We start from the raw sequence: 25867 nt of genomic DNA, 5'->3' as shown, positions 1-25867 counted from the left end.
CTCATCTAAATACGAACGGTGTTCTGACAAAACTTCCTCATGAAGTAATTATTTAACGATCCTGTAAGTACTCTTGGAAAACTAGATTTAAAGTGTTATTTTTGCTGTGTAGTGTTTGTTCCCAGTACTTTAAAATACTAATTTTTTCTCTTTATTACTACTTATTGTTTCTGTTGTAATATTTTTTAAATTAGCAAAAGTCATTAAGGCGCATTTGAAAATAACTGTAAGTATGACTTTTAAAACCAGATTTCGAATTAGGCAGAAAAAAGCAATGTGACTTTTTTTAATACAAATATTAGCATATCAGAATAGTTTGTTTATGTCAATATCCAAATAAGTGACAAACAACATTAAGACATGGGCCATTATGGTAAATTCACCAAGTTATTTTTAAAACATGTTTCCAAAGGACTGATTTTAAAATGTTTTAATTTTATTCCGGTTGTTGTTGTTGTTTGGGTTTTGTTTTTTTTTTAATAGGCTAACTAATGATTTTCATTAGTGTATTTGTAATTTATGTGATCTTAGTAGGTTCTACCAAGGTTAAATAATTTAAGGAAATAAACCCTTATCTGATGTAAGATAGCTAATGAAGTATATTAGATACTTGCCCTATTGCTGTATGAAATGGATCTCCAAAGCTAACAACAGCTTTCTGCGGGAACACAAATCTCTATATAAATATCCAAATGTAGCAAGATGTTGCAAATTTTTAAAGATATGCCATAAAAATAGATTAACGCTAGTATGCAGTCCTGTTCAACTGAATTACAAAGGGATATCATGGGATTGCCAGTGACATTCACATAAATAAAAAATCAATTCTTAATGATGAGGCAGACTTGTTTTAGCGCATTACCCAGGTTAAATGGGAGCACACAAAGACATCAACTCCTATAAGACTAGTGAAATCATTGTATATTAATATGATTTAGGAAGCTACACACCTCGATGGAATAATTGTTATTATATCTATAGAGCCAGATGGCACTTGGTGTAAACAGCCATTGAGCACCTCAAACACAAGTGTGGCAGGTGATCTTTAAGGTGTTCTTCATCCTGCTCATTCATCTTATATCTTATCACTGGAATCTGCGTTACTGTTTGCAAAATGGTTTGATTGCCAGTACGCAAATTTTTCAGAATGATCCTATTGTTCAGTAGGAGTATAGAATATAGAATGTCTTTAGCAGGAGAATGGATGATGCAGAATAGTTGACAATAGATGAGGCAGCTACCTGGATTTGTGTGGTTAGGATTGTATTTTTTATAAGAAACAGAACAGAGGGAGTCAAATTTTTTTCCAGCACAGTGACAAAAAAAAAGAAAAAGTAGGGGGGAGGGGTTCCAAAATTAAAAAAAAAAAAGAATTTGCAAATTCTCAGTGGAGTAGTGTCAAGTAATTACTGTTATCAAAATAACCTTATAAAGGAAACCAAAAGTTATAAAAATCTCTTCCAAAGGAAGAGAAATCCAAGTTCGGAGCGGAAGTACCTTTTGTTTCTTGTGAAATGTCTTTCTTTGCTTTGAAGGTTTAAATTGACTTCTGTTAACTCTAATTATCCAATTGAAGAAAACTCATTCGTTGATTCAACAGATATTTATTGGGCACCTACTATGTACTAAGTTCTGTTCTAGGCACTGGGGATACATCAGTGTAAAAACCCTGCCCCCATGGAGTTTACATTCCTCAAGGGTGGCAGTAAATGATATGAGCTGAGCTGAGCTGAGATGAGATATGGGAGAAATGAAATAGGGAAGGGAGACAGTGTGCTAAGATGGACCATAGAAGCATAAGATTTGCCTTTTCCCTCTTAAAAACAGAAAAGTTCATCTTCATCTAGGAATAAGAAAAGAGGCCAGAAAAGTCCATGTTTATCTTCCAACTTGATTGATCTTGTGAAATTTCTAGTGGGTTGTCTGAAAACACACCGCTGTTACAGCCTCGGCTCAGTGGGCAGGGTTTTAAATAATTGGAGTGAGTTCAGTATAAGTTTAGATTTTCTTGGCCTAAATTTCATAATGTTACATAAGATTTTATGCTTTGGCTTCTTTCCTTTGATAATGACATTAAAAAGCGTATCATCTTGTTTTAAAATAGCATATTAAAAAGCATATTATTTAATTTTAAATAATTCTTAAATTGCCCCTTGCTCTACTTTATTTAATCCATATTTTCTGGTTTCTAAATAAATATCAAGGACATAAAACTAGCCTCATATAGGAATCTTTATCATAGTAGATTTAGTCGATTTAGATTTCCAAACATATAAAACAGATTTTCCAAGTGCTAAAATATAGAAAGCCCCTCGAAATTTTGGGATCTCACAAGTTAACCCTTCTGCCCCCTAATGACAAAATTCACCTTAATCCAGAGAATATATTCCCCATCTCACTCCATGGTGCTATTGACTAATTAACTCCTGGATTTTAAACTAATGTTCAGTTCTTCACCAAAAGTCATTTATCATATAATTGCAGCTACACTTTACATGAAACATAGTACCTGCTGTGAAGTATTCCTTTAGGTGAAAAAGTAAAACTCATTGTGTAATATGCATAGTCTTCATTCAGGCTTTTTATTAAATATTAAGAATAAAAAATATAGATGCTTATTACTGCATAGATAAAAACCTGAAAAGATGTGTTCCAAAGTGTTAATAAATAGCCAAAGGTTATAACATAACATTTAGTTTTTGCTTTGCACTTTTCTGTAGTTTTATTTTTTCTACAAAGAACTCACATTCTGTTTGTAATCAAGAAAAAAACTCTCCGTATTATTTTCTGAGAGCTAAAGGAGCCTAAAAGTTGATATTTTTACTTAACACAAAACCTCACAGCTGGCAAGTATATGCAGATCAGTTCTGCAAATAATAGATAGTAGAAATCAGCAAGCATCAAGATTTAGATAATACCATGAAGTTATCTCTTTTATCTGTTTCTATTCATTGTACTTGAAAAGTGCCATACTGTGCAAAATTTGACCAATTTGTCCTTTTTTTTTTTAATTCCCAAGACATCAAGTTTCTTTAAAAAAAAAAAAAAGTAGACTGAGATATTACTGTAGCAACATGCCAGATATACCAAATTTCATAAGGAAACATGTTTTTAATTTCAGGCCTTTGAATGTAGTGTTGCTCATAAGGATGAGTATTTATGAAGGTATAAGAAAAAAAGGGGCTTGAAAACTTTATTTCTTTTAACAGTCAATAATATTTAGCCTATCAGAATGCTTGAATGGATAAACATTCCTACTGTTTTAATTTTGAATATAGATTGTCTCGTGCTGATGGGAAGTATTGTTAATTTTAATAAAATTAACTTTATATTGTTATTTCACCGCTTTATAATAATTTTACATGGCGCCCTGGGGATGCCTTTGTTTTACATTATCAGGTGTCACATTTGCCATTTGGTTGGTACAGCAGCGTTCAGCTTCGCTTCTCCCTTCAATTGCCTGAAGCCACACTCTTCACGTTATATTACAAGTAGCTATATTGCTATACACTGCACAAGTTTATATACTTTTATTTTATATGTATATATCATTTTTGTATTTTCTTAAAATCATTGTTTTGTGCTATTTCCCAGCATTCCTGTTGCTTGCCTTTAGGTAGACACAGTTATGATAACAAGTTGACTAAGACACCTTAGCAATCTGCCTCAAGTACTAACATGTTTAAATTTATTTTCAATCTGATAGTCAACCACACTTTTGATACAATCTAAGCAAGTGCTTCATTGTTTTTGATAAGAGTGAAAACTTATAAATCCATTAAAATATAACTTTTTACACAGAGGGAATTACTGCTATTTTAAAATAAGGGGAAATTGTTGACAACTTCCATAACTCACTGTATGTTGGACAGATCACTCAGAGATAATTAATCAGAACATGTCTCCATTAAATGTTACCAACTTGGCTTAGAGTCTCCCAGGAATTAACAGAAATCAGACAGACTAGCAAATAATCTGTAAGCGAATTGAATACTTGTCAAATTAAGTACCACTGTTAACAAATATACAGTAGTTAAATTAAAGACATACCAGGTTAGTCTTGAATCAGTCCATCTTCTTTACTTTTTACTTTTTTAAAAATGTACATTTATGGCTTAGCTCTAAATTTGAGTTGTCTGCTTTAAAGTCTATTTACATGCTTTATCATGCTGCTATTTAAGGTGTTAAGAGTGCGCTAAAACATTTTGATTAGCTGTGTCAACTATTTATTAAGGACAATTCAAAATATGTATTTTAAAATAGACTTTTCTTTTCCACTTGAGTTTGTGTATATATGTTGATAAGCAAGCTGGTCTCTTCTCTGAGACTTTATGTGCAGATGGCTGGTATTTGGTTGATAAACTAATGATCCCTATAATCTGAGGATCATATAACTAACTGATAACTGATAAATAGACTAACCAATTTAACCCTGTTTTAATAGCGCATAGTCAGAAACTACATAAAAATGAGTACTGAGAAGTTTCTTTTTTCGTATGCTGTGTATTGGTATTTTTGTTTTTCAGAAATTTCTCCCTTTTTTCTTTCACCAAAATTTCTGTGGCTAATAGGAACTGTGTCTCTGCTTTGAATTATACCACTATTCCACGTTATTAACAATCATATATCACTTCCTTTCACACCTTCAAGCTTAATATTTTGTATACACTCTTTTAGTTAGAATCTTGGAACGAAATATTATATAATAGTCTCGCCTTTATTTCTACTCAATAAATGTAATTACCCTGCCATTCTCCTAAAGTGTAAGCTGCTTATTGGATATATTTTTCATTTTCTGTTATTATTGTGAAATTTGTAGTTTTGGGGGAGGTTGCTGACTACAGGTAGTGAAACGTGGAACCAGGTGGTAAGAGCCACGCCTATGTCCTAGTTATGGCTGGCACAATCTGCCACGTGATGAGGTAATTAAAATCATCTGGCTAGTTAAGATGAACAATATGAAGAGGGATCATTAAAAAAGGGGGGGGGGTCAGTACTTATTAAGCTGATTGAAAGCCAAAAAGAACTCTTGCTCTTGAAGAAGAAGTCAAATATGTGTGTTTGTTATATGGGTGTTACAGGTATTGGTTGTAAATGTTGTGTGCCTGTTGAGTCTTTATGTAGCTTAGATCCACTCAGTAATTCCTAGTTGGCTGTTTGCCTCTGGGCTGAATTCATAGACTTTATCTTTGCTCTTCTAGTTCAAATATTTAGAGATTCTACATGTGCCATTTGAAAAGTCCTATTTATACCACTGCAATGGCAATATTGCAGAGAACTTTCTTGTAAAAATTTAGCAGGACATGGAGAGAATTGGGGGATAAAAATAGTTTGCATAAACTCCATTCTGAGCCGGAATTGAAGGCAAATGACCCACAATGTATACGACAATTTAATGGCTATTAATATATTTCTAAGTTTTTAGAGGAAAATTTATTTGAAAAAGATTTTATGTAGGTAATTTGAATCGTGTTTATAAATATTTTACCTGCCTTGAATAGATGATTAGTTTTGTCCAATAACAATTTCAGAGTAGCTAATGTGGCAATATAAATATGAATATTTAGGGGGGCATTTTTCCTTTATATAGGAAATGCATGATTAGTAATGATTTCTATTACAGAAGGTTTTATTATGGCACATTGCTTTATAAAGGAAACGAAGTTAAGTCTGGAGAATTACATAATGAAATCTGGGAGTATGTGGTTTAGGTATAATTACAAAAGTAAAAATGTATAATTTATGTTTGCGTAATGCCCTTCATTGGAGGTTGTGAAAATAAGTCTTACGTACTCCAGGCTTCACATCTCTTATATGCCTCCCTATTTAATTGAAACAACTTCCCTACTATGGCCTAGCAATTCTCCCACACGCAAAAATACCTAAAATTCAGCATCATTCAGCAAATTCTCTCCATATGGTAATGTGACCAATACCTCGGTTGTCGTTCTTCTCAGTTGTTTGCTTATATAGTTCCTCCTTCCACCAAGCATTTGAAGTAGCTTCCCCTACCTTTTAAAAGATTTTACCCAAACTAAATAACTACCGTCAAAAATTAAAATTGCAATCATTTAGTGAGAGCCCTGTATGTACTAAGCATAGTCCTGGCTGCTTTCCATATAATATCTCATTTTCATTCTCACAGGAGTTCTGTAAACTAGATATTACCACCCCCATTTCACAGATAAGAAAACTAATACTCAGAGAGGTTAAGTAACTTTCCCAAGACCGTACTACTCAGCTGTGGCAAAACAGGAATATTAACTTATGTCCAACTCCAAAAATAGATGCCTGAGAAAATGAAGAACAGAGTAAGCAACAATACCCAGAATTCCTGACTCCTGTTTTCGCCATAAGATTACACTTGGTGGCTATTATGATTTATGATGGAGAACAAAATTAATAATAAAAATGTAGCATTTCTATAGGGCCAAAGGATCAAAAAGGGTTCATGGGAAATACTGACATATGGGCTCTGTCTGTCTCTCTAGACCCAGCATGACCAGCAAAAGGAGTTGGTATTTTGTGAAGGAGAGTGGGTGTTTCATGTAGTCCTACTTAATGATTTTTGCCCTTTTATCTTGTGCTTTTGCTGTCATACCCAAATAAGTCACTGCCAGGACCAACGTCAAGGAGTTTTACCCTACATTTTCTTCTAGGAGTTTTATGGATTCAGTTCTTATATTTAAGTGTTTAATCTATTCAGAGTTAACATGCAAACCATATATCTGATACGGTAATATCCAAAATATATAAAGAACTCATACAAATCATTACAACAACAAAAATCCAATTTGAAAATGGGCAGAGGAACCGAATAGATATTTTTCCAAAGAATATATACAAATGGCCAAGAGGTACACAAACAGGTACTCAACATCACTAACCATCAGGGAAATGCAAATCAAAACAACGAGATATCACCTCACACCTGTGCAAATGGCTACCATCAAAAAGGCCAGCGATAACCAGTGTTAATGAGGATGTTGAAAAAAGGGAACCCAGGTGCACTGTTGGTGGAAATGTAAATTGGTACAGGCACTATGGAAAGCAGTATAGAGGTTCCCTGCAAAATTAAAAATAGAACTGTGATATTACCCAGCAAGCCCACTTCTAGGTATATATCCAAAGGAAATGAAAACAGTATCTTGAAGAGCTATCTGCCCTCCCATATTTATTACAGCATTATTAACAATAGCCAAGATATGAACCTAAGTGTTTGTCAGCGGATGAATGTATCTATATACATACATACATACACACAATGGAATATTATTCAGCCATGAGAAAGAAGAAAATCCTCCCATTTGTAATAGCATGGATGAAACTTGAGGGCATTATGCTGATATAAGACATACAGAGAAAGACAAATACTTATATATAATAACATATGTGGAATCTAAAAACATTGAACTTGTAGAAACAGAGAGTAGAACGATGATTACCAGGAGTTAGGGGGGGTGGGGTGGGGTGCGGGAGAAATGGAGAGATGTTGATTCAAAGGGTTCAAAGTTCCAGCTAGAAGATGAGTAAAGTCTGGGGTTCTAATGCACAGTATTGTGATTATAGTCAATGAAACTGTATTATATACTTGAAAGTTGCTAAGAAAGTAGATTGCAAATATTCCCACAATAACAACAAGAAAGAAATGGTAATTATGTGACCCGGTGGAGGTGTTAGTGAAAGCTATGGTGGTAATCATTTTGTCATAAATAAGTGTGTCAAATCAACATGTATACCTTAAACATATGTAATGTTAAATGTCAATTATATCTCTGTAAGTTTGGAAGAAAAAAGAAAGGACAATAGGTGAAAATAAGCTTTCTGTTCCTCTCTTAGACTCACCCTTCCCATCTCACTGCTCATTCAGAAATGGCTCAAATATTTTGCTAGCTGTTCCTTTCCCCATCCCTGACCATCGAGCAAAAAGCCAGAAGAATATTTAAAGATGGCTGTGAAGATTTGGAGAGCTTAGTGAGTGAATATACCAAAAGCATAAAAAATGGTCCTCTCTCTGTGTCACAAGAGGCCTCAGGCTTACCGTGAGAGAACTCTGCATTTAATTGCTTTGTAGGCTAATCCATACCTCCATGTCTTTCAATATGACTTCCATAAATCTCAAGCGACTAAGAATTTCAGTGTGCACTGTCTGGCATCTGATGCTGAAAACTACTGATCGGGTAACCTGAGCGGGGTTTAATGACTACTGTGGGAAAATTTTGTTGAATTGTGAATAAAACCTAAATGCTTTCAGTCTTATCATGTAGATCTGTGCCAGATTCTTTGGCAGCCCATGAAAGCCGGGTCCTCCAAGAGACTTGACTAATGTCCAATTTTCTTTAAGATTTCCAAGTTTATAGAACTCCTAAAATATATACTGGTTGACTCTAGTATAAGGTGAGAATGAAATTGTCACAGAATATCTGCATCCCTGAGTTACTTATAGGAAAGGGACCTGTCAAAAGCAGGTATCTTTTTTTCCCCACAACGTGCCAATTGTGCTTTTCAGAAGCTATTTCTGAACACGGCGATAGAGAATAACTGAACGTAAACATCACCCATGTACTCATACCCAAGCCCCCATCACAGATGACCACCTGAAGCATGGACCGAGCTGCCATTGGCCCACGTGTCTCTGAGTACAAGGAAAGGAACGCCATTTCATAAATCACCTGTGCTAAGACGGCAGACAATGTTTCCTACATGTTCTGACAATGACCCATGAGTGGTCTCTTTCAATGTTTCAAGTTCGCCAGAAAGTTCCTATTTGATATAGAATGTCTTAAAGGACACTGACCTCCACAAATTATTCCTTACCTTTATTAGCAGTTCTGTTGATGACCTACTTTCAAAAACATTATCATGAAGGACCACCTAATTAAAATCAGAACAACTGCAAATGTTTGCCATAAGCAGTGTTGGGTTAATCAGTCAACGGGTTGGTAGTTCCCGCTAGGAGAAGGGGCTGTGTGGGATTTAGCTAAGGAGAAAGAGGAAGCAGGGGGAGAGGTAGAGGGAGATTTAGGGATGTGGAAAGAGAGGGAGCAGCTGGGTTTTACCTTGAACTGAGTTTAAGCAGGGCTAACAATTGCAAAGTGACTTCCAAGGTATTCAATGTAAAAGGGCCAGACAGAATGGCATCAAAACAGACTGAGTTGTTTAAAAAATGACAGATGAGAGCCTGGGGCATTCACCAGGGAGTTCCACGTGGGAAGGAAGGAAGTAGAGTCTGGTCTCAGGGAAGGAGGATGGCTAGAATACTAGTTTCTGCCTTGGCTGGAGTTCAAGCCCATGGGCGACCAGCTAGGTACAAGAAGCCCAGACAGAAGGCCCAATTAGGCAGACTGAGAGCACATTGTCCTTGATACCTTACTTACCTACCCTGAGGGACACAGAAGGGAGCAGCAGCTCGTAACCAGCCCTCACCTACAACTGTAGACGAGTGTTCAGGAACCAATGACACCCCACCCCCTGCCTGTCTGCAGATTTCAGTGAGAGTGAAGTATCACTAGTCAGCCAAATCAACAAACATTTGTGTAGTTCTCCTTGTCCCAAGCCTGCTGCACCTGAAAATAGCAGAGGTCATTACAAGCACCTGGAGTCAAGCTGGGTTTGAAAGAGTTAAATAGGGGCACCCGCGTGGCTCAATAGGTTAGGTTCCAACTCTTGATTTCGCTTCAGGTCATGATCTTGTGGGGTTCATGAGTTTGAGCCCCACATCAGGCTCCATGCTGACACTGAGCCTGCTTGGAATCTTCTCTCTTCCTCATTCTCTGCTCCTCCCCCACTCATGCTCTCTCCCTCTAGGAAGGAAGGAAGGAAGGAAGGAAGGAAGGAAGGAAGGAAGGAAGGAAGGAAGGAAGGAAAGAAGGGAGGGAGGGAGGAAGGGAGGAAGGAAGGAAAGAAGGGAGGGAGGGAGGAAGGGAGGAAGGAAGGAAGGAAGGAAGGTTGGTTTAAATAACTTGTCTCAGTCCACAGAGCAAGAGGGAGTTGAACTGTTATTTGATCCAAGCAGTTTGACTCTAGAGCGAATCTGGCTTTAACCCCTAGGTTACACTGCCTCAATCATGTGCACTTAAACGTTAGATAACAATTTTAAGCAGATTTTTCTCTTGGAATACTTTCTCCAGTTCTTCTCTTATAGTTCACCCTCATCACAGCTCACCTCTGTATTCCCTCATCAGTTACATATTTTGTCTAAAAACTCTAAACTCTTTTTCACTGTTTTAAAGCTGCTTTGGGGTTCTCCTCAAGTTGTTAAAGATATGTGACTATTCTGATGACCTTGACAAAACTGTAAGCGCCAAAATGGCCTAGGCCATGTTACTTGCTGTAGTTCGCTTACTTACTGGGGATACAAATAGGAACAGAATCACAACCCTGCTTGCTCTTAAGGAGTTAAGTGCGGTCTCACTCACTCTGCCTAGGGGAGTTAAGAAAAGCTTTCTCCCTGCAAAGTCCTCGGTCCTAGGATCCCAAATATTTGATGGCTTAGATAACTTATTATATTTCATAATTAGTAATATGGAATTCTGAGAGGCAGGGAGAGTTTCATTTACCCTTGAACATCTTTTTTTTTTTTTAATGTTTATTTATTTTTGAGACAGAGAGAGACAGAGCATGAACGGGGGAGGGGCAGAGAGAGAGGGAGACACAGAATCTGAAACAGGCTCCAGGCTCTGAGCTGTCAGCCCAGAGCCCGACGCGGGGCTCGAACTCACGGACCGCGAGATCGTGACCTGAGCTGAAGTCGGACGCTTAACCGACTGAGCCACCCAGGCGCCCCTCTTTTTTTTTTTTTTTTTTTGAGAGAGAGAGAGAGAGAGAGCATGAGTGGGAGAGGAGCAGAGAGAGACAGAGGGAGAGAGCGAGAACCCCAAGCAGGCTCCACACTGTCACTGCAGAGCCCAATGTGGGGCTTGATCTCATGAAGCTAGAGATTATGACCTGAGCCAAAATCAAGAGCTGGATGGTTAACTAACTGAACCACGTAGGCACCCCTACTCTTGAACATACTAATGGTGGAATCAGAGCAGGAATCTCTTGACATTAATTATCTTTATTTTAGAAACAGCCAATGTGTCTGAGCCAAAACTTTATGGTACTTCTGTGTTTGGATCATATTCTGTCCCTAAAATAGGAGCTTGACTTTACCAGACATCTTGTTAAGTAAAAATGTCATTAGTATATGGCTATTTCAGAGATCTTAAAATACTTGCTTTTTTTAATCTAAATTAAGAAAATAATTTTAAGGAATTACAAAACTGCTAATGATGGATGGATGGTGTTTTATGGTTAATGTTCCCTCAAATGGATGAATTTGCACTCAGCAGAGGAGTAAAAAAACTGTGCAGTTTTTCTTGCAGAAAAATAAGAATAGTTTCTTGGTTTGGGCAGCTAAGCTGTCATACTGTGGTTTTGTAATATGTTAGCATCAGAGGTTGCTGATGAAGGATATATGGGAACTGTACTATTTTAGCAACTTTTCTGAAAATATAAAGTTATTTCAAAGTTAAAAAGTTAAAAAAAAAAAAAAAGGCATTAATTTGGGTGGAGGTGAGGAGTGAATGGGAGATAGAAGACATAAGATTGACCAAGAGTTGATAATTGTTGAAGTGGGGTGATAAGTCAAGGAAGTTTATTATAGTCCGTATGTAAGTACATGTTTGAAATTTTTATAATAATTTTTTAATCTAATAAAATAAAAAAGAAAGACATAAGAACAATTATGCACAGTTCAACTTTGGGCAAACAGAAGAATTTTCTAAGTGACATTGTTAGCGGAGACAAACTTGTATCTTATTTATTTACTTACGTATGTATGTATGTATGTATGTATGTATGTATGTATGTAATCCCTACACCCAACATGGGGCTTGAACTCATGACCCTGAGATCGAGAGTCGCATGCTCTTCCAACTGAGCCAGCCAGGCACCCCTAAACTTGTATTATCTTTTGATTTCAGTTTTCTTTGTCATTCTTATCCTTCGGTGCACCAAGAATCAAGTATATGCTTGATTGTAATTTTTTTAATTCTACAATCTATATTCTTAATTACTTTTAGCTGTTATTATTCAGGTTTTCTTTATTGTTATAGTACTAAAAATACATGCCTACAATAGTAAACTAGAAAAAATGTTAAAGTTGTCTTTCTTGTCCATGGACTTTTCGATACTAATATTTCTCTTATAAGTCTATTTTTGGTTTTTGTTTTTCTAAACAATATGGGTGTAAGGTCACACCATTGGCAGATATTTTTCCACTGTTTATATAATGAATTTATGTTGTTCCAAAGATAATAAGTTATGCTAGATCAACCCTTCTGGGTAAGAGAAGTTTTAAGTGCCATGTTAGAACTTAAGCCATGGACCACCAGATGGTGGCCACAATGTTAATTTATTTTCTAAACCCTCCCTTTAAAGATATCTAAGTCAGGGGGTGCTGGGTTGCAGTCAGTTAAGCGTCTGACTTTGGCTCAGGTCATGATCTCACGGCTCATGAGTTTGAGCCTTGTGTCCGGCTTTGTGCTAACAGCTCAGAGCCTGGAGCCTGCTTTGGATTCTTTGTCTCTGTCTCTCTCTGCCCTCCCCTGCTTGAGCTCTGTCTCTTTCTTTCTCTCTCTCTCTCTCTCTCTCTCTCTCTCTCTCTCTCTCTCAAAAATAAATAAACATTTTTTAAAAAATCTAAATTAGAGGGTTTCCTTACAAATAAATTTCCTCAATTAGTTTGGGAATACAAAGGCTTTCTTTAAAATACAATTTGAAGACATGTTGCTTTTGACCACTTGCCTAACTCTGTGGTGCTTGATTTGGGGCCAGGCAATTGCTACTTGGAAAGCATTACAGGAACCAGGAGTAGTCAGGAGAACAGGAGAAAAGGGGTGCTGTGGTGATGGCAAATAGCTTTGTGGCTCCTGATTGGGCAACAGTGGAGTGGAGTACTTACAAACGTGGGTTGTGAATCCAGACTGCCTAGGTCTGAACACGGATTCTGCCTTGAATGTTTATAGCAGCTTTATTCACAATAGTCCTAAACCTAGAACAGCTCAAGCATCCATCAACTGATAAACACATAACGTGTGGTATATCCATATACTGAGGGACTGTCTGGCAATAAAAAGTAATTAACTGCTGATACATATAACATGGATGAATCTCAAGAGTTTTATGCTAATCGAAGGAAGCCAGACATAAAAGATTAAATATCATATGATTTCATTTATAGAACACCACTAAAAAGTCAGATCTATAGATAGAAAAATAGATCAGTGGTTGCCAGGGCCAGGGATGGAGGGAGTATATTCACTGCAAAAAGGCATGAAGCAACTTTTTGGAGTGATGGAAATATTCGATATTTTGATTTACTAAAATGCTTGTACAACTATATATATGTTGTCAAAGTCATCCAACTGTACACTTAGAATTGCATTTTATGTAAATTATGTCTCGATAAAATATTCAGAACCAAATATATAAAATACATTCATTTACCAGAACCCTTTTTGATTTGTCTGGCTTCCGTGAACAAGCCTATTGTTATTGCTTCAGCTTTAAGGCATGGCTTTCTAGAACTAAGAGATATGTGAGTTCTTTGCCACATGTGTATTCTCATATCTACCTTCTTCTACTAAGACTGTATATAACAACAAGGCTCCAGGGGGATAAAGATAGCAAAAGACATCCTGAGGTAAATACTGGCCTTGGATGACAAACTCCTAGAAGGGATTCAGGAAAAGTGGAGCTGCCCAAGCTACAGAGAGAGGAAGACTCCAGAACAGAGCGTTGGCTGGCCCTCGGGAGGGAGAAGGGGGTGAGGTGACCCTGCTGGGGAAAGGCAAGCTGAGAGAGCAAGATGAAGTGTACCTCTCTAGGTATCACGGCTCTCAAATTAACATGTTTACACATTCATGACACCCACGTGGCTTCAGTTTCTCGGCAGTGGAATTTCTCACATAATTAAGCTTTTAGAAAAAAATTCATTTTTTTGCCATTAAAAAAATGTAACAAATGATCCACATGTATCATTTGGACACAGGTCACATTACCCAGATAATGAACTCTTTCATGTAAAATTTCCAGTAGATTTTTAACATGCAAAAGTCTTCCTCATACGTTATCCCGTATTGATCCGATTGGAGCTGTTAGTGTCTAGTGGATCAATGATCAGCAAACTAAAAAGTCACTTAGTGACTATGACACCCATGGCCGTGTTAGAATCTATTGTGTCAGGAATTCTTGTTTTATTAACTCTGTAATTACCTGTTCAGCTGAACCGGTGAATTTTATTACACATTTTCTTTCACCTGAACGAGACCTTTGCACTTCTACCGGTGCCCTGAGGATCCACCATTTTTTTTCTGTTCCCTGTCTTTCTCCAGTGGCCTATGGCTTCACTGCCATCTGTTTAGGCAGACATGTGTGGGAAAGAATGCCACCACCTAGCTTTGGAGGCTGTTCAATGGCCTTGCCCTCCAGCATGGTTGCTTCAGTTGAGACACATTTAGGCCTCCTGAGGAAGAAAGTCGACAGTGCACCTCTGCTTGCTATAGGTATTGGTGCTTTCTCGAAACCAAGGATCACTATGTTATATGGCATGGAAGTTAACAGCATGGGCTTTGGAGGCAGGCCTGGGGCTGCCTCCTGGCTCTACAAGCTAGCAAGTTATGTCAACTCCTCTGTCTTGGTTGCCTTGTGTGTTAGGGGAGGGGATAGGAATAGTCCCTTCCTCATCGTGATGCATGGATGTCTCACCAGCACCCCAGGCTCAACATGCCTCAAATTGTGTTCCCCCTAAAATCTGTAGCTCTGCTACTTTCTTTTGGTAAATGGTGCAATCATCTTTGACTCACTCTTTCATTCACACCACCATATCCAGCTTTCCACCATATCCAGCATTTCTGCCTCCTAAATGTCTCTCTGATGCATCAGTCATTCTCCATCCACCATCTCTGCCCTAGCCCAAACCTTTACCACTTCTCATCTGGATTACTAATTGTCCAACTCGACTCCCCAAATTCACTCTTGCCTTCTTTCACTTGTTTTTTTTAACTAATTTATTTATTTTGAGAGAGAGAGAGAGTGAGTGGGGGAGGGACAGAGACAGAGGGGGAGAAAGAGAATCCCAAGCAGGCTCTGCACTGTCAGCGCAGAGCCCAACATGGGGCTCGAACCCACGAACTGTGAGATCATGACCTGAGCTGAAATCAAGAGTCAGATACACAACTGACTGAGCCATCCAGGTGCCCCTTGGCTTCTTTTAATAGAGACACCATGCTGCCATCATTCAAAGGTTCTTGTTATCCTTAGAATTGGACTCACTGTCATTAACACATCCAAGACTTTGCATGATTTCATTCTTTTCTCCACCCTCATGTCACTCTTCTTGGCTATTGTTGTACCGGTATTTATACATGTAATTAATTTTTTTTTATTTATTCACTCATTATTAACATTTACTGAGCATCTGTTATGAGTCAGGCACAGTGCAAGTGGTGAGAATACAAAATGAATATAGTCTGCTCACTGCCCAAGATAAGCTCAATACCTAATGAGGAAAAGAGATACAAAAAAGTGATTAAAAGTGGTAAATGTAACATGAGAAGTGAGAAGAGAGAGTGATTAGCTTTCTGTTGGCATGTCAGAGAAAGCCTTGCCATGACAGTGACTGTATCACATCTGGAAGGATAATAAAGAATATCATGTGCATGTATGTAATTTTAAGTCAGATTCTTCATGCCAGAAAATATTTTAGGAATATAATACAAACCCAAAGCATAATTCTTCTTTAGAGTCTGTAGACCTGGGGTGCCTGGGTGCCTCACTTGGTTAAGCATCTGACAGCTCAGGTCATGATCTAGCGATTTGTGAGTTCAGGCCCCACGTCAGGCTCTGCACTGACAGCTCAGAGCCTGGAGCCTGCTTCAGATGCTGTCTCCCTCTCTCTCTCTGCCCCTCCCCCACTCATGCTCTGTCTCTCCCTCTATCTCTCGAAGATAAACAAATATTTTTTAAAAATTTAGAGTATGTAGGGGCGCCTGGGTGGCTTGGTCGGTTAAGCGTCCGACTTCAGCTCAGATCATGATCTCACGGTCTGTGAGTTCGAGCCCCGCGTCGGGCTCTGTGCTGACACCTCGGAGCCTGGAGCCTGCTTCAGATTCTGTGTCTCCCTCTCTCTCTGCCCCTCCCCCACTCATGCTCTGTCTCTCTCTGTCTCAAAAATAAATAAATGTTAAAAAAAATTAAAAAAAAAATTTAGAGTATGTAGATATGCTGGGTAGTTTCCCACATCACCGAGGTTACATATCTAATTACCACTAGCTACTAATTTCTCTTAGAACAAATACAGCTAAGGAAACATCCCCTTCTTTATTCATTGAGTACTTTTCTATCAACTTTTGTTAAAATCTTTCTACTTGTTTAAGTGGCCAATCCAATATCCCCAAATTTCCATTTTCTTGAAACATATATCGGGATTTAGAAATTGGAAAAGCCATTGATTGTAGAATATGGTCAAATCAACCAAAAAAGAAATTAATTCAACATCTTCAGATTTTGAATCTTTTTAAACAGCTGCTTCTTCTTTTTTGTTTAGAGAGAGAGAGAGAGAGTGAGCACAAGTGGGTTAGGGGCAGAGAAAAAGGGAGAGAGAGATTTAATCCCAAGCAGCCTCCATACTGACATCACGGAGTCCGATGTGGGGTGCAAACTCACAAACCATGAGATCATGACTTGGGCAGAAACCAAGAGTCAGACACTTTAACCAACTGAGCTACCCAGATGCCCCTTTTTTAAACAGCGTTTTAACAGGAATCTGCATATACTCATCATGTAAATCCAACCTTCTTTAGTAAATTAATTTTAGAACAGAGGAATTAGACTATCTACAAATGACAGAAGTTCTGTCACTTTAAGGTCTTGTGGCCTGCCTAAAGCACAGATTAGGTATAAAATACTAGTTTTCTAGAAATGAAACTTTTTTTTAAATGTCTATTTATTTTTGAGAGAGAGAGAGAGAGACAGAGCAAGAGTGGGGGAAGGGCAGAGAGAGAGACACACACAGAATCCAAAGCAGGTTCCAGGCTGTCAGCACAGAGCCCGATGTGGGGCTCGAACTCACAAACTGTGAGATCATAACCTGAGCCAAAGTCAGCCGTTTAACCGACTGAGCCACCCAGGTACCCCTAGAAATGAAACTTTAATACTTAGTTGCTACTGAATGTCCACTTGATAAATTTAAATAACTGTTTCCTTTAAAATTTGGTCTTCTTTTTCTTAACGTTTATTTTTGAGAGAGAGAAAGCACGTGTGAGCATGCATGCACAAATCATGCACATCGAACCCACAAATCATGAGATCATGACCTGAGCCAAAGTCAGATGTGTAACTGACTGAGCCATCCAGGTGCCCTATAAAATTCAGTCTTTTGATTGTATTTTATTTTCCAAACTTTTAGATAATCAAAAGCATTCTCTTAATTAATTTTTGGAAAAAAAATGTATTATTCAATTAAGATAATTTTCATAATATAAAATCAATATTCTTGAAAGAAAAACTTAAATTTCCCTCTGTGCCTTTGTCAACTTACCGGCCATACTATTTTGCAAACATCTCATTGAAGCATTTTTACCATAAAGAAACTAATTCATAACCACAGACACTTATTTCCACTATTAGAGATAATATCCTCTTTTCTGAAGTCTGTCACATAAAGATCTCAACACACTTATTGCGTGAGATATTTTAGCATTCTTATTTTTAAGCCCAGTGTCTAAGATACAGAGAAATGCATGCAACGACTTCAGTCTGTGCTTCTGAAAGAAACATTTATCAATTAAGCAAAATTGAATTGCTTGTTGGATCTCTTAAAGTACTGACGACACCTCAGTTGTGAAGAGCAATGAGAACATTACTCTTCCCTTCTTTCAGCTAAAGAATAAGAAATAAGAAAAGTTATCTGACCCAGAGTGAAGTTGACCTAGAACTCTATAGTCTGTTTCATTTGAAATGATTAGGCAAGTACAATGTATGGAGCAAAAGAAATTCAGCTGAAAAATGTAAACCATAAGCTAAGAGACCTTATCATTATAGCAACCTCACCTCTTCTGTTTCCTAATTCTTCCTTAAAATGTGCTTACTGATGTAGACGCTGAAGATATGAAGATGAATAAGACCCAGTCCCTGCCTTCAAGGAACTAATAATCCAATGGAAAACAGATGTGTGCAGCTAACCCTAATCATTGAGATACATGAGTGTTTTTAGCAAAGTGCTAAGTAGAGGGAGAACAAAATAAATTAACTCTGCCCAGAGGAATCAGAGAAGGCTTCATAGAGGAGGTGATACTTAGCTGAATCTTGAAGGAAAAGTAAGATTCAGCCAAATGAAGGAAAGTAGGGATACCTTAGAAGGAGAAAATATTCAGGAAACAAAGGCAAGTTGTATGAAAATACTTGCTGTGTTAGAGAATGTATAGGGAGAATGGCTGGGGAAGTAGGTTGCAGTTAGTTGTAAAGAATACGGAGAGTCCTCCTCTGTTGGTCCATTCCCTTCACTTCCTGTTGATAGTTGAGACTTTATTTTACAAGTCATTAGGGACCAATCAACCATAGTATTTTGTGGTGGGTATATTTCATTATTTGGCCATCTGCAGTCGACTCCTTTCCCTCCCTATAAACTCTCTGGTTGCTAGGGGCACCTGAGTGACTCAGTCAGTTAAGCGACCGACTCTCGATTTCCGCTCAGGTCATGATTTAGCAGTTTGTGAGTTCAAGGCCTGCATTGGGCTCTGTGCTGGCAGCGGGGAACCTGCTCTCTCTCCCTCTTTCTCTCTCTGCCCCTCCCCTGCTCAAACTCTTTCTCTCTCTCTCAAAATAAATAAACATTAGAAAAATTAAACTCTCCAATTTCTTTTTGTGTTGTCTCCTAGTATATGTGGTATCAGTTGAGAGGTGGTGGTCCCCTTCCACTACCAGGTCCTTCTTCAGCCAAATCTGGTGCTGCCAGAGTCTGACCACATGATTTGGACTTAGCCAAAATGACGCTCCCTCTTTGAATCTTGACCATGCGGTACAAAGATGGGAAGACATCTGGTGGTTATAGTCAGAGCAGCAGCAACCATTGTAGTTGGCGCACTGCTGGATATTTGTTGTGGTTCCTGTCCCCTGGGCCTCGTGAACTCCCCTGATTCTGACCTTGAGTCAGTTTTTGTCATGCAGCTAAGAACTCTTACGCAAATAATGTCCAAAACAAAACTCATCATTCAAGTTCAAGGAACTTGGAGCTTGACACTATAGGTTTAGAGCTTTAAATGAAAGACTTTTCAGAGAAGGGCACAGGCTTAAGATTGTATTAAAGCTGAGAATTAAAGCCTAAGAGATAGATAACTCAGGGAGAGAATGTAAAGGAAGAAAGCAAGAGGACCAGAGATAATACCCTGGGAAATGCGAACATACAAAGAAACAGACAGAGGAACTAGCAAGGATGTCCTAAAAGGATATCAGAGAGGTAGAAGGAGAACTAGGGGGAAAATAAGCTCAAAGAGGGGCTTAGCAATATCAGGTACTGCAGAGAGATCAGACGTAATTAGCACTGAGAAGTCATTGGGATTGGCTTTGGTCACTAGATACTTTGAAAGAACAGATTTAGAGTAGCTTTCCAGGTGGGAGCCAAAATCCTATGGTTAAGGAAATACAACTGATACTTGAACAATGCAGAGGTTAGGCATGCCAAACCCCCGCACAGTCAAAATTCATATATAACTTTAACTCCCCAGAAACTTTACTAATAGCCTATTGTCGAATAGAAGCCTTACCAATAATACACAAAGTCAACATTCTTTGTATGTTATATGTATTATAGACTTTTTTCCTAAATAAAATAGGCTAGAGAAAACAAAATCATAAGGAAGAGAAAATACATTTACAGTACTGTACTGTCTGTATCAAAAAAAATCCACATATTAACTGAACCCATGCAATTCAAACTCGTGTTGCTCAAGTCTACACTGTAATGGAAGGTGGCAAGTAGATGCCACAGTAGAGACTGTTTTAACTGAAAATCTAGTGGAGTGCTGAGGGATGAAGGAACAGCAAGGGATTTGGGGTTAAAAGAAGGGTTTTTCTCTAGAAAAACTGAGCCTTGGGGCACCTGGGTGGCTCAGTTAAGCAGCCGACTTTGGCTCAGGTCATAATCTCGCGGTTCATGGGTTCGAGCCCCGCGTCAGGCTCTGTGCTAACAGCTCGGAGTCTGGAGCCTGCTTTCAATTCTGTGTCTCCCTCTCTCTCTGTCCCTCCCCTGCTCATACTCTGCCTCTTTCTGTATCTCAAAAATAAATAAACGTTAAAAGAAAAACTGAGCCTTTTCTAGCAGAAGAACTGGTGAAGAAGAGATTGAAAATGTTAGTAGAGTGGTAGATGATGAAGCATTATCTCGGACAAGAAAAGAGGCAGTGGAAATTGTAGCAAGGTGGTAATGGTTGGCCTTGGAAGGGGATAGAGCCCCTTCCTCTTTGAAGTCAGGACTAGAAAAGGTAAGATGAAGATAAAATCACGTGGGCTCTCATTAAACATGGAGATTCCTGGGGCACCTGGATGGCTCAGTCCATTAAGCATCCGACTCTTGGTTTCAGCTCAGGTCATGATCTCATGGTTTCATGAGTTCGAGCCCCATGTCGGGCTCCAAGCTGACAGTGTGGAGCTTGCTTGGGATTCTCTGTCTCCCTCTCTCTGTCCCTCCCCCACTTGTGCTATCTCTGTCTCTCTCAAAATAAAGAAATAAACTTAAAATTAAAAAAAAAAAAAAAACATGGAGATTCCTCAGGCCTGCCCTAGAGTTGGTGAATCAGAATATTAGAGGGCAGAGCCCCTGAATGTGCATTATTAAAAAGCCACAGGTGACAGTGATGCATACTAAAATTAAAGAAGCACTAATAGAGATCATACAGAATGGAGATGGAGTTGAAGCTAAAGAATATTAAAAGTTTGACATAGCCCCTGCAGGAAAAAAACATGGAACCTAGCAAAAATGAAATAAAGGATTTCCAAAGAACACTAAGAACCTGGGTTGAAATCATAAATAAAGCTGCCAGTCATTTAAGTATGCTGTTTCTTTCTGATGTACTCAGTGGCACAGGAGGGGTGGAAAAGCCAATGTTCAGATCGATCCAAGAGGTTGGGAATGGCACAGTGATAGATCTCAAAGAGGTAAGAGGAGGTTGACCCTGGAGTCCAGGCTGGGTAGGCAGGAAAGAGAACTGTTTCTAAGTGAGGTAGGAACAAAGAGGAAGCTCCATTCCAAGTAGGTTGGCTGGATTTAAGGAGCACAGTTGGTATTACCAAACTCTAAACTGCTCTCTTTACTACTAGGCAACGACCCAAACTGAACAAACCTGATATACTCTAGTTTTGATGTCTTTTTTTTTTTTAATGTTTATTTATTTTTGAGAGCGAGAGAGAGACAAATTGCAAGCAAGGGAGGGGAGAGGGAGAGGGAGACACAGAATCCGAAGCAGGCTCCAGGCTCTGAGCTGTCAGCACAGAGCCCGATGAGGGGTTTCGAACTTGCAGAGCACGAGATCATGACCTGAGCAGAAGTCAAATACTAAACCGACTGAGCCACCCAGGCGCCCCCAGCCTTGATGTCTTGATCACTATGGTGAAAAGCTGCAAACAACCTAGGTGTCCGTCAATGGGAGATTTGTTAAATAAATTATGATGTGTCCAAATCATGGATGGTATGTACTCATTAAATGTAATGCTAACAACCTACTTATTTTAGAAAATTAGTCATGACATTTTAGAAGCATGTTATAAAACATTGTGTAAAAAGCTATTGGATTTTGCTAAAATTAGGTGTGTATTTATGCAAACATATGCATGTATGCAAAGGAGATGTCTGAAAGAAAAGTCACAAATGTTGAGATACTTTGGTGACTATTTCTATATTCTGTATTTAAAATTTGACTATATGTTTCTATTACTTTGGGGTTAAGAAAATGCAATAAAGTGGTTTTCATTTTTTTTTAATAATACAAAGTGTTTAAAACTCCCAAATTACTTACCTTTCCCCCCCACCTGTCACAATTCTCTTTATAATAGCATAGATTTTTCTCAGCTAGAGGTAGGAGCTGGGCTGATTAAGTTAATATGTGTCAATTTGTGAGTGATTAGTATCTCCATTATCCTTCAAAACGTGTTTATTGTCTCAAAACATAAATGACTCTCCAAATGATGGTATTCAAGGTGGAGGAACACCTAAGCACAATAATTTGGGCAGGGTGAATTAGGGGAATTTTGGAGAAGAATATGACCACATTAACTCTTCCTGGGAACGTATACCCCTCAGGGTCAGTGTCCTGAAGTTCTTACCATTTATGTGACATATGTGACATTCTGTCGTCCTGGCATAGATTGATACTTGTTACACACAAAAGTTGTTTTTGTGGTTGTTTTTGTTTTTTAAGCTTGTCATATTTATTTACTTATGTTACCACTTCTATCTAACTTAGAATGCCCCTTTTTTCCTCCAGAGATTTGTTAAACTTTCCGTTTTCTTCCAGCTTTCTATAATTTGACTTCTGTATTTATATTTGATTCAGGGGAATTTATTTTGATATGTACTGTGAGATGAACATCTAAATTCATTTCATTCCAAATTGCTACTTTTCTCAAAATAATTTATTGAATCACCCTCTTTTACTTGTGTGCCTTATTTGTCATATATTAATATATTACATTTAAAGGAGCTCTTTATTCTGTTACATTGATCTGAATATTTTTGCACCAGTACAAGGACCTGTTGTAGCCTTTTAATGTTTTAATAATTGCTAACGTCAGTCACTACTTTTCTTTTTCAAAATGTCAACATTCTATTTTCCTCTTTTTATTTTTCCTGTAAATTTTAGAATGGTTTTTATCAAGTGCCTTAAAAAATGTTACTGTAGTTTTAGTTGGTATAGCACTAAGCTTAAAACTTGACCCGAATCTCTCCACTTGGTACCAACAAATTATTTTCAGTCTTCCAAGCATTTCCCACAGGCGCTCCCTGTCAGCAGCAGCAATGAATGTACGTTATACGTGGTAACTCAGGACTTTATAAGTCCAGGGATTGCCCGTATTCACGTAAAGTTTGTATTTAGAGAACTGTGCCCTTCAGAGCCTTCCACTATGCAGTACAGGTTTTGTTGTTTTTTAGAGCAGTCCTATGTAATCCTGTGATTTCAGTCTGCCGTGCTGAGCATTACCCACCAATTGGTAGGTTACCCAGGACTGATACACTTTGTACCCTCTTCCCATTTTCATAATCGGCTTATTATATTCGGTTGGAGACTTCGTCAAGTTTTCTTCTTTGCAACTCTAGAGAGTAATGGCCGTCTTTCCAGGACTTTGCGAGGTTTGTTTTGTAAACTGTTCCAAACCCCGGAATGATTATTACATTAACTACCTGATCTCAGGGAGGTCATTCAAGTTCTCTGATCTTAAGCTTTCTTGCCTGTAAAATGGGCATGATAGTACATGCATGAGGTGGTAAAGTAGTGGTGCCCATAAACAGCTTCTATGTAACCACTCAAGAAGGGTGCGCCCCATCTCTTCCCTCTGTTCCCTCACCCCCTTCCCTCTGTTTATCTGCTGAGATCAACCTTGCCAGTCACCCCTGCCTTTGGTTCCATATTTCCCCTTCCTCAGGGAGTTCCTGAATTCTCCAACAGCTCAGCACCTAAGGCCAAATGGGGAAAGAGCATAGAGATAGGGCAAAATAATTTTGTAAGCAATCTAGCATTAAATTAATTGATAATGAATTACAAATCATTTTAATAATAGCAAATGAAGCTAAGCCAGTGTCCATACCCTTCTTTAGAAAAATAAGCAAGTTTTAGAAAATTATCATTTCCTAAGTTATTAATAATTAATATAGGGCAATAATTTGGGTATAAACCTTAAGGGCTTCTATAGAGAATGTCTATTAGTACCAAGTGGTAATTCTAAGTGTAAATGCTGATCATGACCCCTTAGAGCCAAAATCGTTGATTAGATGGGCATGTTCAACATTAAAGTGTGCGTGTATTTAATTAAAATTGATTTTGGAAGAATTCTCCAACTACTGTTCCTTATGCTCAACTTTATTTTCTGACTGTGAAAACGAAGTAAAATTGAGGTATTGTTTAGGGTAAATCATGTATGTTGAGGAGTATCTAATTTTGTTTTTTCTGTCTAAGGCCTAAAAACTTAAATAGCGGCTTCATGGCTTGATTTCATTTCATTCTAGGAAAGGGTTATTACTGTTCATAATTCAGAAGTTGAAATTTTATTTAAAGAAGATGCTAGGACATTCAGAGCCCTGGGTATGAGGAGGGATGTAGAAAACAAATTTGAGAAAAATAATTCTGATCAATCTCTATCACATTTTTTCACTGGCAAAACAATATTCAGTGTGCTAATTCTGTCCTCTGCTGTTTTCTATGAAAGCTATCCTTAGAGCAGTGAAAGCATTATATGTTCAATGTACTCATATTCGCAGAAAGAAAATTTCTATATATTTGAACAATTTCCATGTCCTTCACCTAAGAATTCTCTCTTGTAATTATAGTGGAAATATTATTTTTGAGCTTTTTTAAAGAGAGAGAAAAAGAAGAGGAATAAGGAAAAGAAACCGGAATTTTTAAAATTTAGTTGATTTCTAGACATGGACCTGATTTCTTGCACGAACAGTTTCAATACTGTATTTGTGGATGTATGTAGCATAATTAGTATCTCACAGGCAACAACCATCCATCTGTTCCCATAGATGGAAACTGTCTTTAAATAATAAAGAAACTCCTTTCTGACATAAATGCTCTCTGCCTTTGAAAGCTAAGTATAAATATACAGCATAATGTTTGCATCAGCCTGACATTTACATGGAGGCGTATCTGACTACATCTTATAAAATCTATTATTTTTAGTAAATACTTCGGTCGAATAGCCTGGGTTGGTCTTTGTTTCTTGTTTTTTTTTTTTAGATTGCCCCTAAAATATTTCCAGCTCACTCACAGGTTAATAATCACACGATGATGTCAGCCAAATCAAGTGCTGACAAGGAAATGGGAGCCCTGTTCAAGAGAGAGATGAGTAAATATCCCAGGAGAGGAATCAAACGGCAAGCAGTCATTTTTCATAAAGAGAAAAATCACTAAAGAAAAGAGGTTTTAAAAAAATAAGTTTAACTGAACACTTGGACACCCCCCCCCCACACACACAAAATGTGCAGATGGTAAGATTCTAATGGAAGAGACATTTGGGAGTATGGCCATCAGCTTGTCCCACCTGCCGTGGGAGTTTGTCTGTGGGCAGATACAACTCCCTAGTTCGAGAGGAAAAAAAAAAAGAGAGAGAGAAAAGGTTACAGCCCAGGTGGGTTAGACACACTGCTAGCCAGAGTGATGCTCCTAAGTTAGTCACATTGCTGATGGCAACAGAGCTAGAATAAAAGAAAATGTGAAAACAACATGCTGATCTTTAACTACCATGTCAATATGCTTAAAAAATAATTTGAGGTTTTGTGTGCCTTTACTGAATATACGGTAACCACATACCACAGTTTCATAGGTTTCTTGCTAATAAAAGACTCCCAATTTGTTAAAATCAAACTTCATTTTAAAGTCTTGGGCTTTAATGTGAACTAAGTTTCCAAATTAAAACCGGATCCAGGAACCCTTTCTCTTTAGCAGATTGGAATCCAGTAAATCTCCCCACATACACAAATCCTATAAAGAGTGTGTATTGTTTCAAATAGCTGGAGAGGAGAGCAGCTCTGCCCATCGCTCACCAGAGCCGTGGTTCTCCCCAGTAGAGTCATGTTTTTAGCAAGGTTCCTGTGGGAAACCTGTTTGTGAAA

General features: G+C 38.0%; 1 protein-coding gene and 1 non-coding gene across 4 annotated transcripts in view; one reads left to right on the top strand and one right to left on the bottom strand.

Moving 5' to 3' along the window:
• SKAP1 (src kinase associated phosphoprotein 1) overlaps nucleotides 1-25867 on the top strand; it is a 277807-nt gene that overhangs the window by 129374 nt on the left and 122566 nt on the right. The window lies entirely within an intron of this gene.
• TRNAE-CUC (transfer RNA glutamic acid (anticodon CUC)) lies at nucleotides 11862-11934 on the bottom strand. Its single transcript has one exon. It is a non-coding gene; the product is annotated as a tRNA-Glu (tRNA).

Source organism: Panthera pardus, unplaced genomic scaffold (genome assembly GCF_024362965.1).
Source record: "Panthera pardus isolate Hobbes unplaced genomic scaffold, ASM2436296v1 HiC_scaffold_3, whole genome shotgun sequence".
NCBI classification, from domain to species: domain Eukaryota; kingdom Metazoa; phylum Chordata; class Mammalia; order Carnivora; family Felidae; genus Panthera; species Panthera pardus.
Note: the sequence above shows the minus strand (reverse complement) of the source record. Positions and strands in the feature narration are given on the sequence as shown.